Here is a 19,121-nt window from a genome sequence, read left to right on the forward strand (position 1 = left end):
CTTAGGTACCCACTTTCTGGGTCCTCTCTTGTTAGTTACCCCAGAGGTTCTGATCACCTTGGGTGTCTCAACATGATATTTTAAAGGAATATTTGCATGATATCTAGTCATAGAGAAAGATCCCTTTTTAAGAGGGTGTTTAGCAACTTTAGCAGGTAAAGGATCAGGCAATATGGTACCAGAGGGAACAAAGCATTCATACAAGGATTTAGCTTTAGACATAGAAGGCTCATTTCTAATTGGTTTAGAATAGCCAATGCCATGCATTCCATTTCTGCTTACGCCATAGATCATTGAAGCCATTAAGCTTCTATCCACGCTTTTAGCTAGGAATCTTTGAAAAGACTTTTCATACTTAGATTCATTTCTACAATCAGAGGCATCACAGGCAACAATTTCTTCTAACTTAGCAATCTGGTTCTTAAGCACAGAGTTAGAATTGATCAAAGCATGATTATCATTTTTCAGATCAGAAATAATTTTCTCATGTTCAGAAGGAGTCTTGGAAACAGCAGATAAGTTCTTTTTCAACTTTTTATGCTTAGACAATAAGGAGTTATACTTATCCATAATATCAGACAAAGCATGTTTCAGTTCAGAGGTAGAGAAGGAAGCGAATACCTCGTTTTCATCGTCTGAGTTAGGATCTCCTTCTGATTCTGAGTCAGAGTCAACAGCTTCCTTTGACTCTGCTTCCTTGTCTTTGACAATTGCCATGAGTCCTTGGACTTCATCATCAGAGTCAACATCCTCTGACTCTGATTCATCAAATGTCACCATCAGACTCTTCTTCGTCTTGAAGTGCTTCTTTGGCTTCTTGTCTTTCTTCAACTTTGGACAATCACTTTTGTAGTGCCCAGATTCTTTGCACTCAAAACATGTGACTTCCTTGATTGAAGACTTCTTCTGGCCTGAGGACTCATACTTTCCTTTTGCCTTTCCAGAGCCTTTGAACTTGCTCTGCCTGTGCTTCCAGATGCGGTTGAGTCTCTTGGAGATCAGAGTCAGCTCATCTTCATCAGAATCTTCTGATGCTTCTTCAGATTCCTCTTCTTCAGCTTGAAGAGCCTTTGACTTCTCAACCTTAGCCTTTTCAGATTTGGATTTCAAGGCTATGGACTTTTTCCTCAGATCTTGCATCTCTGAGCGCTTCAGCTCATGGCATTTCAAAATGCTGATGAGTTCTTCTAAACTCATATTCTCAACGTCTCTCGTGAGCTCTATTGAAGTCACCAAAGGCATCCAACTTTCAGGAAGACACCTAATGACCCTTATGACATGATCTTTTGTTGTGTAGCTCTTGTTGAGAGGTCGCATGCCAGCTACAAGCAACTGAAATCTGGAGAACATTTCTTCAATGGACTCATTTGGCTCCATGATGAAGGATTCATACTTTTGGATCAAAGACAATGCCTTTGATTCTTTGACTTTCTTGTTTCCTTCATGAGACATCTTCAGAGATTCAAAAATGCCTTTAGCAAACTCACGATCTGTAATCTTCTGGTACTCTTCATAGGAAATAGCACTTAGAAGAATTGCTCTTGCTTTGTGATGTTGTGAGTACAGCTTCTTTTGATCTGCAGTCATCTCTGACCTTGGGATCTTCTTGCCATCTGCATCAACTGGACGCTCGTAGCCATCCACAATAATATCCCAGAGATCTGCATCGAAACCCAGAAAGAAACTTTCCAGTCTATCTTTCCAATATTCGAACCTTTGACCGTCGAACATAGGAGGCTTTGCATTGTAACCATCTCTTTGAGTTTCACTGGTGGTGGCAGCCATTGTTTTTCACACCGGCCCGGATCACTGAACACTGTTAGGTGTGGTAATCAGAACTTGCGCTCTGATACCAATTGAAGGTATGAAAAACGGTAGAAAGGGGGGGTTTGAATAACGTTTTCAGTACAAAACTTTCACCTTAAAGATTTTGACGAATCTTTCGAGAACTTAAGTGCAAAAGATAAGAGATAGAAAAGCACACAAGGATTTTATCCTGGTTCACTTGATAAATCACTCAAGCTACTCCAGTCCACCCGTTAAGGTGATTTCTTCCTTCTTAGAATGAAGGCAATCCACTAATCAGGTAAGAGTTACAACTGCACTTGAAACCTACAAGTGACTAACAATTACACTGACTTAGCTCACACTAAGATTCACTCTCTTAGTCTTCTCTAGGATCCGATCAACCTTGATCTCCTAAAGGAACTAAACAAACTGTTTATCAAAGAATTGTTTACAAGAGATTTGCTTCTAAAAAGCTAATAGTAAACTCAATGAATTTCAGATGAAAGAAAGCTTAGAATAATTCGAATATGTCTTGCGCGTATGTATTGCTTCTGGCCGCTTCTTTCAATCTTCAGCCTCTATATATACTCCAAGGATTAGGGTTGAGCAATGCATGGGAAATGCTACCGTTGGAGGGCAGTTCTGGAAAATCCAGCTTCTGCTGTGGCTGAGAACGTTAGGTAGGTCGTCAGGAAGGTACACTTGCTTTTGTACTTGGATAGTGACTTGACCTTTTAACCTAGGAGACTTCTGATCAGAGGAATGCTTCGTATTGGAACTTGTGAAGCCGGTTGATCAGAGTCAGAGGGAAAGCACAGATCCTCTGACCATTGTTTCTTCTGATTCTGAACTCAGAGGGAAGAACATGGCCTTCAGAGTTTCTTGCTTCTGGACTTCAGAGTTTCCACTATTCAGCTTCTGGATCTTCAGAGTCTTCTACACCATCAGAACATCTGAACCTTCAGTGTTTCTTGGTTATCAGAACTTCTGGATCTTCAGAGCTTCTAGTGACTGAGTCCTCATCAGAGTTTGTATAACTTCAGAACTTCTGAAGCTTTTCCACTGTTCATACTGAACATGGTGAATGCGAAAGCGTTGCTTGGGTCACTCTTTATACACAGTGCTTCTGATTTGTGTGAGATTGAGTTGAGGTCAGAGCCTGTAAATAGCACACTCAGAAAAACACGTTAGAGTACCACAATTGTTCATATCAAAAGGTTAACTTGTAATCATCAAAACATAGAGTTGTACTACTAGATCAAAACTTGATCTTACAAATACTTCCCTCCTGGGCAAGTTGGTGTGGTCTTTGATCCAGGAGCCTGATAAGCTTTGGACTCGTGTCCTGTCTTAGAAATATTTTTCTGGCACATCGATCCTAGAAGCTACAGCCGATCAAAACTCATCTCCCTTTTGGAAAGGCCTTTTGAGAGCCTGAGATGTTTTGCGGGACGACTTCTCGTTCAATTTGGGGAAGGGCAATACTTCTCTTTGGTTCGAAGATTGGAGTGGTTATAGTGCACAAACAGTGGAATACTTCAGGCTTATCTACTGCCATTCCCCATAATTTTCTTAATCTTTTGCAGGACATTAGTCCGGTGCTTCGACCAAACGTTGAGGATCATTGGGTTTGGTGTCACAGTAGGCAAGGTATTTACAGGGCTTCAGACGCGTATGCGTGGCTAACTTCGGGCAGTGCATATGTGCCCCATCTTGATATTTGGTCATGGATTTGGAAGATAATAGCCCCTGAAAAGATTCGCGTCTTTCTCTGGCTTGTATCCCATGATGTTATTCAAGTGAACAATCACCGGTTTAGGTGTTGTAACGCCCCGACTTTCGAGGGTCACCATAGTAACCTGCTAAAATAAATATGCAACGTTTTCCAAAAACATGCCATGCTTACTCCCAACTGTAAAGCAAATTACATCTAGCCTTGAACAAGGCAAGTACCCGAGGGTAAAGACGAAAGCACACAACCTACATAACGTAACAAGTAGAAACAGATTCAGCAAAGAATCTATTATGCAATGACACCATAAATCCGACATACTCCATACGATCTCCACGGGAACTGCAGGAAAGCTAAGCACCGGAACCTACCCGAAAACCTCAAATAAAATTTCCTAAAAACATTATGCAAGCTTTAACTAATAATGGTACGCTCTCTATCCCAAGGCTCTAGCCCTACACCGACTCTATTCTTCGAGTCTTCCGCAACTCTTCAAGTCCTCATCTCCAACTTGTACAAGGGTTAAACTCCATCAAAGATTCTCCATCGCCTAATCGCGTTAAGCGCCCAACAGCAAGTAGCAAGCAGAAATGGTTAACTGTAAGATCAAGGTTAGATCAGTGGTTGCATCTCTATGTTTTGATGATTACAATTAAGGTTTGTGATGATGAAAAATTGTGGTACCCTAACGTTTGTCTTTTTAAGTTGTGACAAACAGGTTCTGAATCTGACCCAAGCCTATTCGTTCAGAAGAAGAAGAACCAAGGGCTACTAAAAAGAGAGCTCATTAACCTACCATGTTCGTTCTGAACAGTGGCAAATACCTCAGAAGCTCTGAAGATGGAAGCTCTCAAGAAGATCTGAAGAACTCAAGTCAGAAGTTCTGAAAACCAGATGTTCCAGTGGAACGGTCCAGAAGCAGAAGACTCAAGTTCTGAAGATTTACAAGAAGTTGGTTCTGAAGGCCCAAGCTATTCTAGCTCTGACGATCAGAAGTTCTGAGGAACTCGTTCAGTAGCAGAAGTTGCAAGGTCAGAAGAATCCAAGCTTCTATCTGACGATGATCAGAAGCTTCATCAACGTTCATCTGAAGCTCCTTCATCTCAAGTCAACTGGTGAAAGGATAGGTCGCTATCACAGTACAACGTCGTACAAGTCTCAGTCTGTCCGCCACCTACCTTGTACAGCCTAGCAGTCTGATATTACAGAATTGCCACTCCAACGGATAAAACCCTAGCAACGGCTACATCACAAGCCTTGGAGTATATAAAGGCTGAAGGAAGAAGAAAGAGAAGGAGAAACCGTGCTGAAAATATTCAACATATACGAACCATTCTCTTAGCATTATTTCTTCACTGTTCTTAAACATCTGAGTTTACTATTCGCTTGTTAGAAGCACTCATTGTAAACCCGAAACCTTTTACATCATATTGTAAAGTTCATCAAGAGACCAAGGTTGGTCGGATCTTGAGAGGACTGAATCAAGGCTGATTCAGTATTTAGCTAGTCTTAAGAGGATCGGTAGATCAGCTTCTTAAGAGGATACTAGTGAGAAAATCAGTGTACTGTTAGTCATTTAGCAGGTTGCAAAGTGCAGTTGTAACACTCATTGATTTTAGTGGATTGCCTTCATCAGAAGAAGGAAGAAATCACCTTCACAGGTGGACTGGATTAGCTTGAGCTTTTATCTCAAGTGAACCAGGATAAAATACTCGTGTGCTTTACTTCCTATCATTCAGCACTTAGTTTTTATCTTTGAGTTTTGAAAAAGGCCAAAAGTTAACCCGAGATACAAAAACTCTATTCAAACCCCCCTTTCTAGTGTTTTTCGCACCTTCAATTGGCATCAGAGCTCCGGTTCTGATTTTAACACCTAACAGTGTTCAGTGATCCAGAACCTTGTGTGAAAAACAAACAATGGCCCAAGCCAATACTTCCGCTGACAACAACAACAACAACAATCAACTCAGAGCACCAATCTTTGATGGTGAAAAGTTTGAGTACTGGAAAGATAGAATAGAATGTTATTTCCTTGGTACTGACCCAGATCTCTGGGATATGGCCATTGAAGGCTATACTGATCCAGTAGATGCTTCAGGTGTGAAGATCCCTCGTTCTGAAATGACTGACGCTCAGAAGAAGCGTTTCAAGGATCATCACAAGGCGAAGTCCATGCTATTCAGCTCAATATCATATATTGAGTATGAGAATATCTCTGACAAAGAAACTGCTAAATCCATCTTTGACTCCTTGGTCATGACGCATGAAGGAAATGAAGAGGTCAAGGAAACCAAGGCTCTTGCTCTCATACAACAATATGAGCAGTTTAAGATGGAATCTGGTGAAACCGTTGAGGAGATGTACTCAAGATTTCAAACTCTGATTGCTGGAATCAGAGTGCTAAACAAGGGCTACTCTACTGGTGATCATGTCAAGAAGTTTATCAGAAGTTTGCCTAAGGAGTGGAGAGCTTTTGTCACTGCACTGAAACTCTCCAGAAATTTGAACTCTCTGAAGTTAGAAGAGCTCGTGAGTCATCTCAGAAGCCATGAGATTGAACTCAAAGGAGACAAGCCTCAGAAGAAAGACAAGTCCATTGCTCTTAAGTCAAAGTCTGACAAAGCAAAAGCCTATCAGGCAGAAGAGGAAAATTCATCTGAAGAGCTATCAGATGCGTCTGATGATGAAGAGTTGTCTCTTTTCACAAAGAGGTTAAGCAAACTCTTGAAGAACAGAAATATCAAGGGCAAAGGACCAAAGAAAAGTTCAGGAAGATATGAATCTTCATCTGGTCAGAAGAAGTCATCTGGAAAGGAAGTCACTTGCTTCGAGTGCAAGGAATCTGGGCACTACAAGAGTGACTGTCCCAAGCTCAAGAAGGATAAGAGACCAAGAAAAGTCTTCAAGAAGAAAGCTCTCATAACCTTTGATGCAACTGATTCTGATCAAGCTGAGTCAGAAGAAGATGAAGCTGTGGAGGCTCTAATGGCTACCACTAGCAAAGGTGCTGGAGCTTCAGAAGATGATTCAGACTCTGAGGATGATGATGAGACATCTTATGCAGCTCAGTTAAGACACCTGTCATGGTACCTGGACAGTGGATGCTCGCGACACATGACGGGCACAAGGTCTATATTCCAAGAACTGACACCGCTTAAGTCAGGAGGAGACGTTGGCTTTGGAGGAAACCAGAAGGGAAAAATTATTGGAAAAGGTTCCATAGGAGATGGAAAAACTCCAGTTATCAATGATGTACTTCTGGTGGAAGGATTATTTCACAACTTGCTCTCCATAAGCCAAATTGCTAACAAAGGTTACGATGTGATCTTCAATCAAACTGGATGCAAAGCTGTTAGTCAAACAGATGGATCTGTTTTGTTCTCTGGGAAGAGGAAAAATGATATTTACAAAACCAGATCCTCTGAACTGCTATCTCAGAAGGTCAAGTGTCTCATGTCAGTTAATGAAGAGCAATGGATCTGGCACAGACGTCTAGGACATGCAAGTCTCAGAGGCTCTGTGTGAAGGTTGTCAGAAGGGAAAATTCACCAAGAAGCCTTTTAAAGCAAAGAATGTAGTATCTACAACAAGGCCCCTTGAGCTACTTCACATTGATCTCTTTGGACCAGTGAAAACTGAATCCATTGGAGGAAAGAAGTATGGGTTAGTCATTGTAGATGATTATAGCAGGTGGACATGGGTAAAGTTCCTAAGGCACAAAGATGAAACACATACTGTGTTTACCAACTTCATTACCCAAGTTCAGAAGGAGTTTCAATCTTCCGTGATCACTGTCAGAAGTGACCATGGTGGAGAATTTGAGAACAAAGCTTTTGAAGATTTATTCAATTCTCAAGGAATCTCTCACAACTTCTCTTGTCCTCGCACTCCTCAACAAAATGGAGTAGTTGAAAGAAAGAATAGAACTCTTCAGGAGATGGCTCGCACCATGATGCAAGAATCAAGTATGGCCAAGCACTTCTGGGTAGAAGCAATCAACACTGCATGCTACATCCAGAACAGAATATCCATTAGACCAGTTCTGGAGAAAACTCCTAATGAACTATGCAAAGGAAGGCAACCGAATATTTCTTACTTCCATCCTTTTGGAACCTGCTGCTACATGCTCAACACCAAGGAGCATTTGGGTAAATTCGATTCTAAAGCTTTAAAATGTTATTTTCTTGGTTATTCTGAAAGATCTAAAGGTTTTAGAATTTATAATATTATTCATCAAACTGTTGAGGAATCTATTCAAATTAGATTTGATGATAAGCTTGGCTCAGAAAAGTCAAAGCTGTTTGAAAGATTTGCAGAATTAAGCATTGATTTTTCAGAAGCAAATCAACAAATGAAAAGCCCAGAGGATGTTGCTTCAGAGGCAGAAGCATCTGAAGATGTTCCAACAACTTCTGATCAACTTCAGAAGAAGAAAAGAATAGTTGCTTCTCATCCACAAGAACTGATCTTTGGCAACAAAGATGCTCCCGTCAGAACCAGGTCTATGCTCAAACCTTCAGAAGAGACTCTTCTGAGTCTGAAGGGATTTGTGTCTCTCATTGAGCCAAAATCAGTTGATGAAGCTCTTGAAGACAAAGGCTGGATTCAAGCAATGCAAGAAGAGCTAGATCAGTTCACCAAGAACGATGTATGGACCTTAATGCCTAAACCTAAAGGTTTCCATGTCATAGGAACCAAGTGGGTGTTCAGAAACAAGCTAAATGAAAGAGGAGAAGTAACAAGAAACAAGGCAAGACTCGTGGCTCAAGGCTACAGTCAACAAGAGGGAATTGATTACACTAAGACCTTTGCTCCAGTAGCAAGGCTTGAAGCTATAAGGCTACTGATTTCCTTCTCAGTAAATCACAACATCATTCTTCACCAGATGGACGTCAAGAGTGCCTTCCTCAATGGCTACATTTCAGAAGAAGTGTATGTCAAGCAACCTCCTGGATTTGAAGATGACAAACACCCAGAGCATGTCTACAAGCTTAAGAAGTCACTCTATGGATTGAAACAAGCTCCCAGAGCGTGGTACGAAAGGCTCAGCTCCTTTCTTCTACAGAATGAGTTTGTAAGGGGTAAAGGTGACAATACTCTCTTCTGCAGAACCTATAAGAATGACATTCTTATAGTTCAGATTTATGTTGATGATATCATTTTTGGTTCTGCTAATCCCTCCTTGTGCAAGGAATTTTCTAAGTTAATGCAGGCTGAATTTGAAATGAGCATGATGGGAGAACTTAAATACTTCCTGGAAATTCAAATAGATCAAAGACCAGGAGTCACCTATATCCATCAGAAGAAATACACCCTGGAACTTCTAAAGAAGTTCAACATGAGTGACTGCAACATCTCAAAGACTCCAATGCATCCAACATGCATTCTTGAGAAAGAGGAAGTTTCCTCTAAGGTTTGTCAGAAGCTCTATCGTGGAATGATAGGCTCTCTTCTTTACTTAACTGCATCTAGACCTGATATATTGTTTAGTGTGCATCTCTGTGCTAGATTCCAATCAGATCCTAGAGAGACTCACTTAACTGCTGTTAAGAGGATCCTCAAATATCTGAAAGGAACCACTAACCTTGGCTTGATGTATAGAAAAACATCAGAGTATACACTTTCAGGTTTTTGTGATGCTGACTTTGCTGGAGATAGAGTGGAAAGGAAAAGCACTTCTGGAAGCTGCCATTTCCTTGGATCTAATCTTGTCACGTGGTCAAGCAAAAGACAGAACACAATTGCTCTATCAACTGCTGAAGCAGAATATGTCTCAGCTGCCACATGTTGTACACAAACCATATGGATGAAGAATCATCTAGAAGATTATGGGTTGTCTCTGAAGAAGATTCCTATTTATTGCGACAACACAGCTGCTATCTCACTCAGCAAGAACCCCATTCTACACTCAAGAGCAAAGCATATAGAGGTAAAATATCATTATATTCGTGATCATGTTCAGAAGGGCACTCTATCACTAGAGTATGTTGATACTGACCATCAGTGGGCAGATATTTTTACTAAGCCCTTAGCAGAAGATAGGTTTTTATTTATTCTTGAAAACTTGAACATGGATTTTTGTCCAAAGTAAGGTTTTCTTCATAACTTCTGACCATGGTACCTCTGAAGTCATCAGATGTTACCTCTTTCAGAAGTTACTCGATCAGAAGCACTTAACCCACTGGTTAAACTTCTGTGGTAGACAAAAATACACGTGTCACTTCATTTGTGACATAGTTCCTTGTGTCGCGTGGTATATCTGCTATAATGATGATGTCTACTCTCCTCTACTATGCTATTTTTAGACTATATACTTTATAACCGTTGACTTTGCCTTTAATTTCTTAGAAAAACTGTCAACGGTTACCATTAAACCCACTATATGCACTGTCACACACGATCTCCCACTCACTTTCACTTGCGGTTTTGAAACTACCCGTGTGCATTGCATTCATTCATACTTCTCCCTCCAACATTTCCCCTTTCTCTCTGAACCCTAAAACCTCATCCTCTGAAAATCATGGGCAAATCGAGGAAACCTAAGGCGAATGTGTCTGCTTCTACCACACAAACTGCCAAAGATCAGGAGAAGCAAAGATTCGAGGAAGCTCAGAAGATTCTGAATGCACCAAATGTAGTCACCTGTGCAAAGAAAGTGGAAGAACTGAATGTGTGCTGCGAAGCGAGAGTTGATTTTGATAATCTTGCTCAACATGGGTTTGATATCAGGAACCAAGTCGAGTTGCAAGGATGGTCTGGGTATTTCAACAGGCTCGTTGGTCCAATCTATCACAAATTGGTTGTCGAGTTCTGGAAGAATGCAGTTTGCAATGACTACTACGTCGTCTCCCATGTACTGGGCAAGAAAATTGTGATCTCTGAAGAATCTATTGCAAAGTTGCTGGGTATGAAGTTCCAGGAGGGAAAAAGGATCAAGAATGTTGAAGCAAATGTTGCTGGAATGAGGACCGTTGTCAACAAGGCGCTCTATGATAACTGGTCTTACGAGAAAACCAAGTACAACTTTAAGGACTTGAAGTCTGAGATGAAGATTTGGCAAAAGATCTTCATGCACTGCATTCACCCTAGAACTGGAGGAACTGATTACCTGAATGCAACTCAGAAGGTAATCATGTACTACATTTCAACTGGTGAGCTTATATGTCTGCCATTCCTTCTTTTCAATTATCTGAAGGAGTGTGTTGAGAAATCAAGGACCACAACTGGTTGTGAGAACAAGAGATTCATCTCCTACATTCCGTATGGAAGGCTACTGTCAGACATCTTCGTCCAAAACAAGCTTGTTAAGACTCTATCAGATCTTGAACTTCACGAAGATCTGGCCACGACAGTTGGTGATACCCTCAATGGCACAAAGTTGAAGAAAATGCAGATCATTGAGAAGATCAAAGTTACTCCCAAAGAAGACACTTCTGATGAAGTTCGTCGGAGGAATTACCCCATTGATGACTTCCCCATTTGGTCCAAGAAGGACAATCCAGCATGCATTCTGGAATATGTAAGGATGCTCAGAAGACAAGGAGATCCTATCACCCTTACAGAATTTGTTAACACTCTTCCTGAAAGTCCTCCTAATCTGGCTACCAGGAAATCCAGGAGAGCAACAAGCAGCAAGCCCTCAGATCCTAAGGGCAAAGGAATTCTGATAGAGGAACCTGCAAAGAAGAAGGCTGCTTCCAAGAATGTGATCATCAGGGAACCATCTTCTGAAAGGTCTCTGAAGAGAACCTCAACTCAACAACAACAAATGTCTGATTCTGAAAGCTCAGAAGACACATGGGAAGATTCCTTAAGTGAGGAGACTGAAGATGAAGACAGGCCTCTGGCTAAGAGACGCAAAATTATTCTTGAGGAAGAGGAAGATGAGCAGGATGACCATGAGATCATCCAGAATGTGATTCAGGGTATAAGAGACTCTTCAGATGCTGAAGAATCCACATATTCTGATGAGGTCCACTTGGTAAGAAGAAGAAAGCTGCCTCTGAAAGGTCCCCTTCAACAGAAAAAGACAGTTGCAGAACAAGCATCTGAACCAACTTCAGAAGTACAGAGAGAAAGAAGATCTAAACGCACTTCTGATCCAGCAAGGGCTGCAAGTCTCACCAGAACCTCACCCATCAGAAGCCCCAGTAAGGTAATTACTGAAAGCATTAATTCCGATTCTGCTTTAGTAGTTATACCTGAACAACCCCTGCCTATATCTACTTCCATGCCTACCTTAACCCAAACAGCACCCACTCAACCTGAAACACAACCTCAAACACAAGCTGCACCTCAAGCTCCTACTTCATCCATCCAAACAGCTACCACAGCCATCCCTTCCCCTCCAATTTACACTTCAACCACATCCATTTCAACTGAACCAATACCTCCTTTCAATTCCTTCATTCAAGGCATTATTCAAAGTGAGGCAACTCTAAAAACCTTAGTTCAACAATTCTCTCCCAAGCCTGCATCCACTCCACACACCTTTCTCATAACCCAAACTGGTGAGATCCCTGCTGAGAAAGAGAAGGAAGATGATGATGTCCAGATCCTTGAGCCGCCTTTCAATGTGAAGCCCCTTCAACAAATTGCTTCCAATTTTGAAGATCGGATTCCAGACGCTGCTGAGACCTCCTATGTATCCTTGTCTAACTACTCAGCAGTCAACTCACAGGATCTGAATTTCACTTCACCTGAGAAGACTGTCACCTCAAGGAAATGGCCAGACACTATCTCTGAAGCTGAGCATATGGATGAATCAGATCACTCAGGCGTCGAGAAGGGTCATGAGATTGATTCCATTCCTTCTGAGCACATGGAAGAATCAAATGCTTCGAGCTCCAATGCTGCCAGAACTCCTCAACCTGTTCTGACCCTGGCCACCTCCTTCCTCCCTCAGAGTCTTCCTCAACTCATTCAGGAGTTTTCTGCAGAAGCAATCAGAAGGGTGAACTGGCTGTATCAGTTAACTGATGATCAGCTTGATGCTTCCCTTGTTGATAGTCTATGGTCTGCATTTGAGAAATGGTCAGAAGGCAAAGGTCATGAACTTCAGAAGCAACTTAGCAGGGAGAAAAGACTAAGAGTTCATGATGCATCCGAAAGGGCCTATGAGCAGAGGCAGAGAGTGCTACACAAGGTTTGTGAATCTTTGAGAAAAGCAATGGCTGAAAGACCATGTGTTGTCTCCGAATGTACCTCAGAAGATGTTGTGATGCTCTCAGCAGAGGAAGAAGAAGAAAGCACTGATGGTATAGTCATTCTGGAAGATGCAGGTGCTGATGAAGTTCAGCAGCAAGGGCCAATTCAAGTCGACATTGCAATGTCATCCGAGGCTGAAGATGCTCTTCATGTTCAGGCTCCAGAAGTTCCTACATCGGATCCAGCTCCAGAAGTTCCTACATCTGATCCAGCTCCAGAAGTTGAAGTTCTTGCTGCTCGAATTGACAGAATTCAGAATGATCAGCAGAGATTGTTTCAGATGGTTGAGAAACAAGGACAAGTTCAGACTGAGCAAAGCAAGCAGATTGCAGAGTCCTCAAGCAAAATGGAAGCCATCATGAAGTATCTTATGGACAATCTTCCTTCCACCTCCAAGCCTTGAATCCCTCATCTCTATCATGCATACATTTAATTGTTATGACTGCATTTATTTTATGCTGACTGTGCCTAATTATTCTTATCTGATTCAATGCACCGTCCATTTAGTAACTCACATGTCTTTATGATTTGATAAGTTTTATGCATGATTTTCTGTTACCTTTTCTCCTTATAATCTCCGCAATCCTTCTTCTCCATCACAACGCAATTCACTTCCTCATCTCTCTGTTTCATTCCTTCTTGTTCAAGAATGACTTCTGTCGACTTAATTTCTGAACTCAAGACTTTGGTATTTGACCAAGTCTTTCCATGGAGTGTTAATCTCTCTTCCTCTCAGATCTCTCAAGCTCTTGAGAAGATTGAGCATCTTCTGACCTGTTGGCTCACTTCTCATCAGACTCACTGTCTTCAGAACCTTCAAGAAGTTCTGAATGATCTTCTCTGCCTGACCAATCGTCAGGAGGACATCGAAGCTCAGCTCCAGGGCATTTGCATGCTTCTGGAATACGAGGAAGATCACCATGAAGCGGATCAAGAGGCTGTCCAGGAGAATGTTGCCCTCAAGGAGGACCTGGCTACTCAGTTAGCCTCAATTGATAAGGACATTCGTCCTCTCCACCTTCAACTTCTCTCCATGAAGAATTCTCGAGCTTTCCTATTTGTCTAGGCTTAGTCTTCTTCCTTCCTCTCGATCCCTTGTACTTCTTCTCCATTCAATAATAATAACCTATCTTATTTGCATCACTTCTCTGTTATTGTTATTGTTGTTTGCGTTTTTCACTCTTTTTGATTATGACAAAAAGGGGGAGTACGTAAATTGGTTTTTGAAAAATTTTTATATTACCTAAAACCAGTAGAGGAGAACAAGTATCAATACTTATAGCACATAGATATTGTCAAGCGTCTCAGATAAGGAATACATTTTGAACTAATCTTGCTTCTGACGTCTTATTCCAATTATATCTAGACAACTCTATGTTATTATGTGATATACGCTAAGTTCTGAACCATCACTTCTGATGAGTATACATTCATTCAAGCATAAATTTGGATCACATAACCAGACTCCGAATCTAGATTCTTCACAAATTCATCAAGTCATAGATTCAGGGGGAGTCAGGGGGAGACCCTTGCTCAGAATCCGGTGTTAACTCAGATTCAGAAAGAGCATTGCAAACCGTTACACAAGGATAAGTTTAATCTCTGATCCTTTCTTTCCTGTGTATTCAGTTTATTGTGTAAAAATTGTTCATCAAAATACTTGTTTTGTCATCATCAAAAAGGGGGAGATTGTAAGATCAAGGTTTGATCAGTGGTTGCATCTCTATGTTTTGATGATTACAATTAAGGTTTGTGATGATGAACAATTGTGGTACCCTAACGTTTGTCTTTTTAAGTTGTGACAAACAGGTTCTGAATCTGACCCAAGCCTATTCGTTCAGAAGAAGAAGAACCAAGGGCTACTAAAAAGAGAGCTCATTAACCTACCATGTTCGTTCTGAACAGTGGCAAATACCTCAGAAGCTCTGAAGATGGAAGCTCTCAAGAAGATCTGAAGAACTCAAGTCAGAAGTTCTGAAGACCAGATGTTCCAGTGGAACGGTCCAGAAGCAGAAGACTCAAGTTATGAAGATTTACAAGAAGTTGGTTCTGAAGGCCCAAGCTATTCTAGCTCTGACGATCAGAAGTTCTGAGGAACTCGTTCAGTAGCAGAAGTTGCAAGGTCAGAAGAATCCAAGCTTCTATCTGACGATGATCAGAAGCTTCATCAACGTTCATCTGAAGCTCCTTCATCTCAAGTCAACTGGTGAAAGGACAGGTCGCTATCACAGTACAACGTCGTACAAGTCTCAGTCTGTCCGCCACCTACCTTGTACAGCCTAGCAGTCTGATATTACAGAATTGCCACTCCAACGGATAAAACCCTAGCAACGGCTACATCACAAGCCTTGGAGTATATAAAGGCTGAAGGAAGAAGAAAGAGAAGGAGAAACCGTGCTGAAAATATTCAACATATACGAACCATTCTCTTAGCATTATTTCTTCACTGTTCTTAAACATCTGAGTTTACTATTCGCTTGTTAGAAGCACTCATTGTAAACCCGAAACCTTTTACATCATATTGTAAAGTTCATCAAGAGACCAAGGTTGGTCGGATCTTGAGAGGACTGAATCAAGGCTGATTCAGTATTTAGCTAGTCTTAAGAGGATCGGTAGATCAGCTTCTTAAGAGGATACTAGTGAGAAAATCAGTGTACTGTTAGTCACTTAGCAGGTTGCAAAGTGCAGTTGTAACACTCATTGATTTTAGTGGATTGCCTTCATCAGAAGAAGGAAGAAATCACCTTCACAGGTGGACTGGATTAGCTTGAGCTTTTATCTCAAGTGAACCAGGATAAAATACTCGTGTGCTTTACTTCCTATCATTCAGCACTTAGTTTTTATCTTTGAGTTTTGAAAAAGGCCAAAAGTTAACCCAAGATACAAAAACTCTATTCAAACCCCCCCCTTTCTAGTGTTTTTCGCACCTTCATTAACTTCATACAATTACCACATATAAAAGAGAAAAACATGTTATTCAAATTTAAGTGCATCACATGTCACATAAGCTAGCAACCTAATTTAAGATGGATGACGACATATATCCAACAACATAGAATTAATTCAGATATCAACAACATAGATTTAAATCAGATATCATCAAAGTCCACAACATATATTTAAATCAGATATCCACAACTCAACTACATAGATTTAAATCATATATTAAACAAACTCCACAACATCAACTCAAACCAACTATCAATAAAATCCAATATAAGTGCCATGTAGTACAACTATGTGTTACTACCAAGATGGGTTGAATCAAAAGTGTCTCGCAAGACGGGACAATCACCTGGTACGAAAACCATTGATCTGCCACTTGGCGTCTCTCAAGACGGGACAATCACCTGGAACAAAAACCTTTGAGCTGTCACTTGGCGTCTCTCAAGACGGGACAGTCACGTGGAACGAAACCATTGATCTGCCACTTATTAATGCCCCGAAGGCCACTGAGTATGCCACGAAGGCCACACACTACGGCACAAAGCCCACACACTACACCACAAAGGGCCCACGGTACGACACGAAGCCCACACAGTACAATCCAAGAACGCATATGCACAAATATCAACACAACATTTAGTTAGATACTTAGCACATACGTAGCATGTGATTCAACCCAACATCAACCATATCAATAATTAAAACATTAACAACAAATATCAACTGAAGCCCCATCACATATTTGGCAAAAGTCTCATAACAATCAACATAAACAAGTATGCAACATATCAGAACATGCCAACATTTCAATCAATTGCCAATCAAATTAAACACCTTCATCTCAAATGCAAGCAATGTGATTTAAAGCATGCAAGACTCAAATGATTCTTCTAAAATCGAGTTACCCTTACCTTTTATTTCTCCACTCAAGCTCGACATCGCAATTCGATCCCAAAAGCAGTTCCCGAACTCAACAAGTTCTCAGGGGTGTCCTCCTCCGTCGTGAAACCTCACCGCTTGCTCCAAAGCCTCTTTCCTCAGCTCAACTCGTTCCAAACCTTAAGAAAAGTATCATTGCTTAGTCTCTAAAAAACAATACAAACTAATAACACTAAACAAAACCGGAAGAAGCTTTCGAAGCTTCAGAGTTCGACATCTAGGCACGAATGGACAACAAGACCTCTGTTCGCTAAAATGCGCATAAATCGAGCTAGAGAACTCGAAATGACACGAAACCAAAGTGAAAATTTCATTAAATGAAAGAGCTACGCTATAGCTCAGGCCATACAACCCCATAAATTATTTTTGTATACAGTACAACTCCAACAAGTTTCAGCCATAGCCAAAAACAGGGTTTTCCAAACTTTTTCTTCGATCTAATTAAATTCCTAGGTATTCTTAGGTGATATATAGGGTAGGGAAACACTCAGAACAATCACGGAAGCTAAAACTAGAATAGGGGCTTTTTGGTCCAATAAAATTGCTTGAAAACTCAAAGTCAATATTTTTCGAAACAGATTTTGAATAGTGATAAACAAGGTCTTTATCAACAACTAATCTCAAAGGAACTAAGCAAGATTAAGGCTTTAAGCTTCAAAAAGCAACAGTTGAGTATAAATGGATTTTTGGCTCAGATTTCAGATCTACTGCGACTCGGTGAAATCCGAGCGCACAGATCATGAATACAACGGGTTGGGTTAGTATAAAAGGTATTTGAAAAGAAAAATCGCAGCTATCAGACATTTTGCTCAAATTTTGAGCACAGAAAGACATCGTAAAAGACATCAGAAAGAAGAAAAGGATGCAAGGGTTATGATTCTTACCTCTATGCCTATCCAACGCAACTGAAATCACGACGATCCGGCAAGAATCGGACGAGCTCTTCCCTTCTCTCTCTCTCTCTAAACATGCGGCCAACATGTAGGAAATGAAGGAGATATTTTGTTTTTCTCCTTTTATAGGAGAAGGAAAACAGGAAAAAGAAAGGTTTCGCGAGTCCGGCCATTTTGGTACTTTCATCTGCTGATTTTAAGTGAGTATTTGACGACAGAATGCCAAAACTCAAGACGAGATTCTTTAAATTGAAGAAAACAATACAAACGCAGTATGGATCAAAATACGCCGAAAAACTACTTTTTGCATTTGATGTCGGATGAAGAAACTCCCTTATGGAAAAAGATCACATACGTCAAAAGAAAAGAGGCATCGTGGATGAAAACTTCGTTAGAAGCTCCGAATAGAAAAACTCTTCAATCAGGGTCTTAATTAATGTCCCGGGGAAGATAAAGTCTAGCTTCGACGGACTTCCGGGAAGCAAAACCTAACATGTGTACAGTCCAGTGTTTCGTATAGCAAAACAGGTCATGGGAAAAATACCTAGAGATTCTTGTTCTTCCTTCAATTCTAAAATTCTCTTAAACAATGCTCTAGGAGCGGGTATAGCATTTTTCGGACACTCTCGATCTTTGTCGGGTGCGAACACGACTCGTGCTATTACTTAAACTGAATATGGTAACATCCTTAGTCACAAACTGAACTTAATTATCATATAGATAATTTTCATGACTCGCAATAGGGTTCTTGTCAGGAAAATAACATAAAAATAATAGATTATAAATACTCAATTAATTAATATAACGAAAATAAATAAATAATCTAGTTATTTATTTCGGGGTCTTACAGGTGTCGCTTGGCAAATTCTCCAGCTTGTCCTCGCTGCTCGCACCCAGTTGAGGATAGTCTTCATTGTTTGCGTGATTGCCCTTACTCTCGTGAAGTTTGGTCCCGTCTGAATGCTCTTGGGTGGCCACGGTTTACAGTAAATAATGCTAAGGATTGGGTCAAATTCAAAGCTCAGGGACAACACGGAACGTTGTTCGTGGCAGCGATGTGGGGTGTTTGGAGCTGGCACAACATTATGGTCTTAGGGGAGAATAATTGGACGGTTGATGTTGCGGTCAAGTGGATTACCTATGAGTGCAAAGAGTCTGATCTCTGGCTGGGGAAAGGGACAAACATAGAGCACGATTTGGGCCATATTCGTTGGAAGCTTCCTTCGACTGGTTACTGCAAGCTGAACATGGATGGAGCTTTTAGTGCTAATCATCGTCGTATGGGCTATGAAGGTCTGCTGCGGGACGCTTCTGGCCACTGGATGATGGTTTCATGGGCGGCTGTGGCGGTGGAGATTCCTTAATGGCTGGAATTTTAGCGTTCAAGGCTGGACTTAGTTTGGCTTAGGAGTGTGGGCAACGTCGGGTTGTATGCGAGGTTGATTGTCTAGATATTGTTGATACTTTGCAAGGGAATGTGGTTCACTTCCATGGGCTTGCAGGTGAGTTTTTGGAGGTCAGGAGTCTAAAGGGAATGGATTATTCAACTTAATCATATCCCCAGCACGGCGAATGATGCTGTGGACTGCCTAGCTGGGCTTGGAGCTGCTCACCAG

The sequence above is a fragment of the Lotus japonicus genome, chromosome 4 (assembly GCF_012489685.1).
Source record: "Lotus japonicus ecotype B-129 chromosome 4, LjGifu_v1.2".
In the NCBI taxonomy this organism is placed as follows: domain Eukaryota; kingdom Viridiplantae; phylum Streptophyta; class Magnoliopsida; order Fabales; family Fabaceae; genus Lotus; species Lotus japonicus.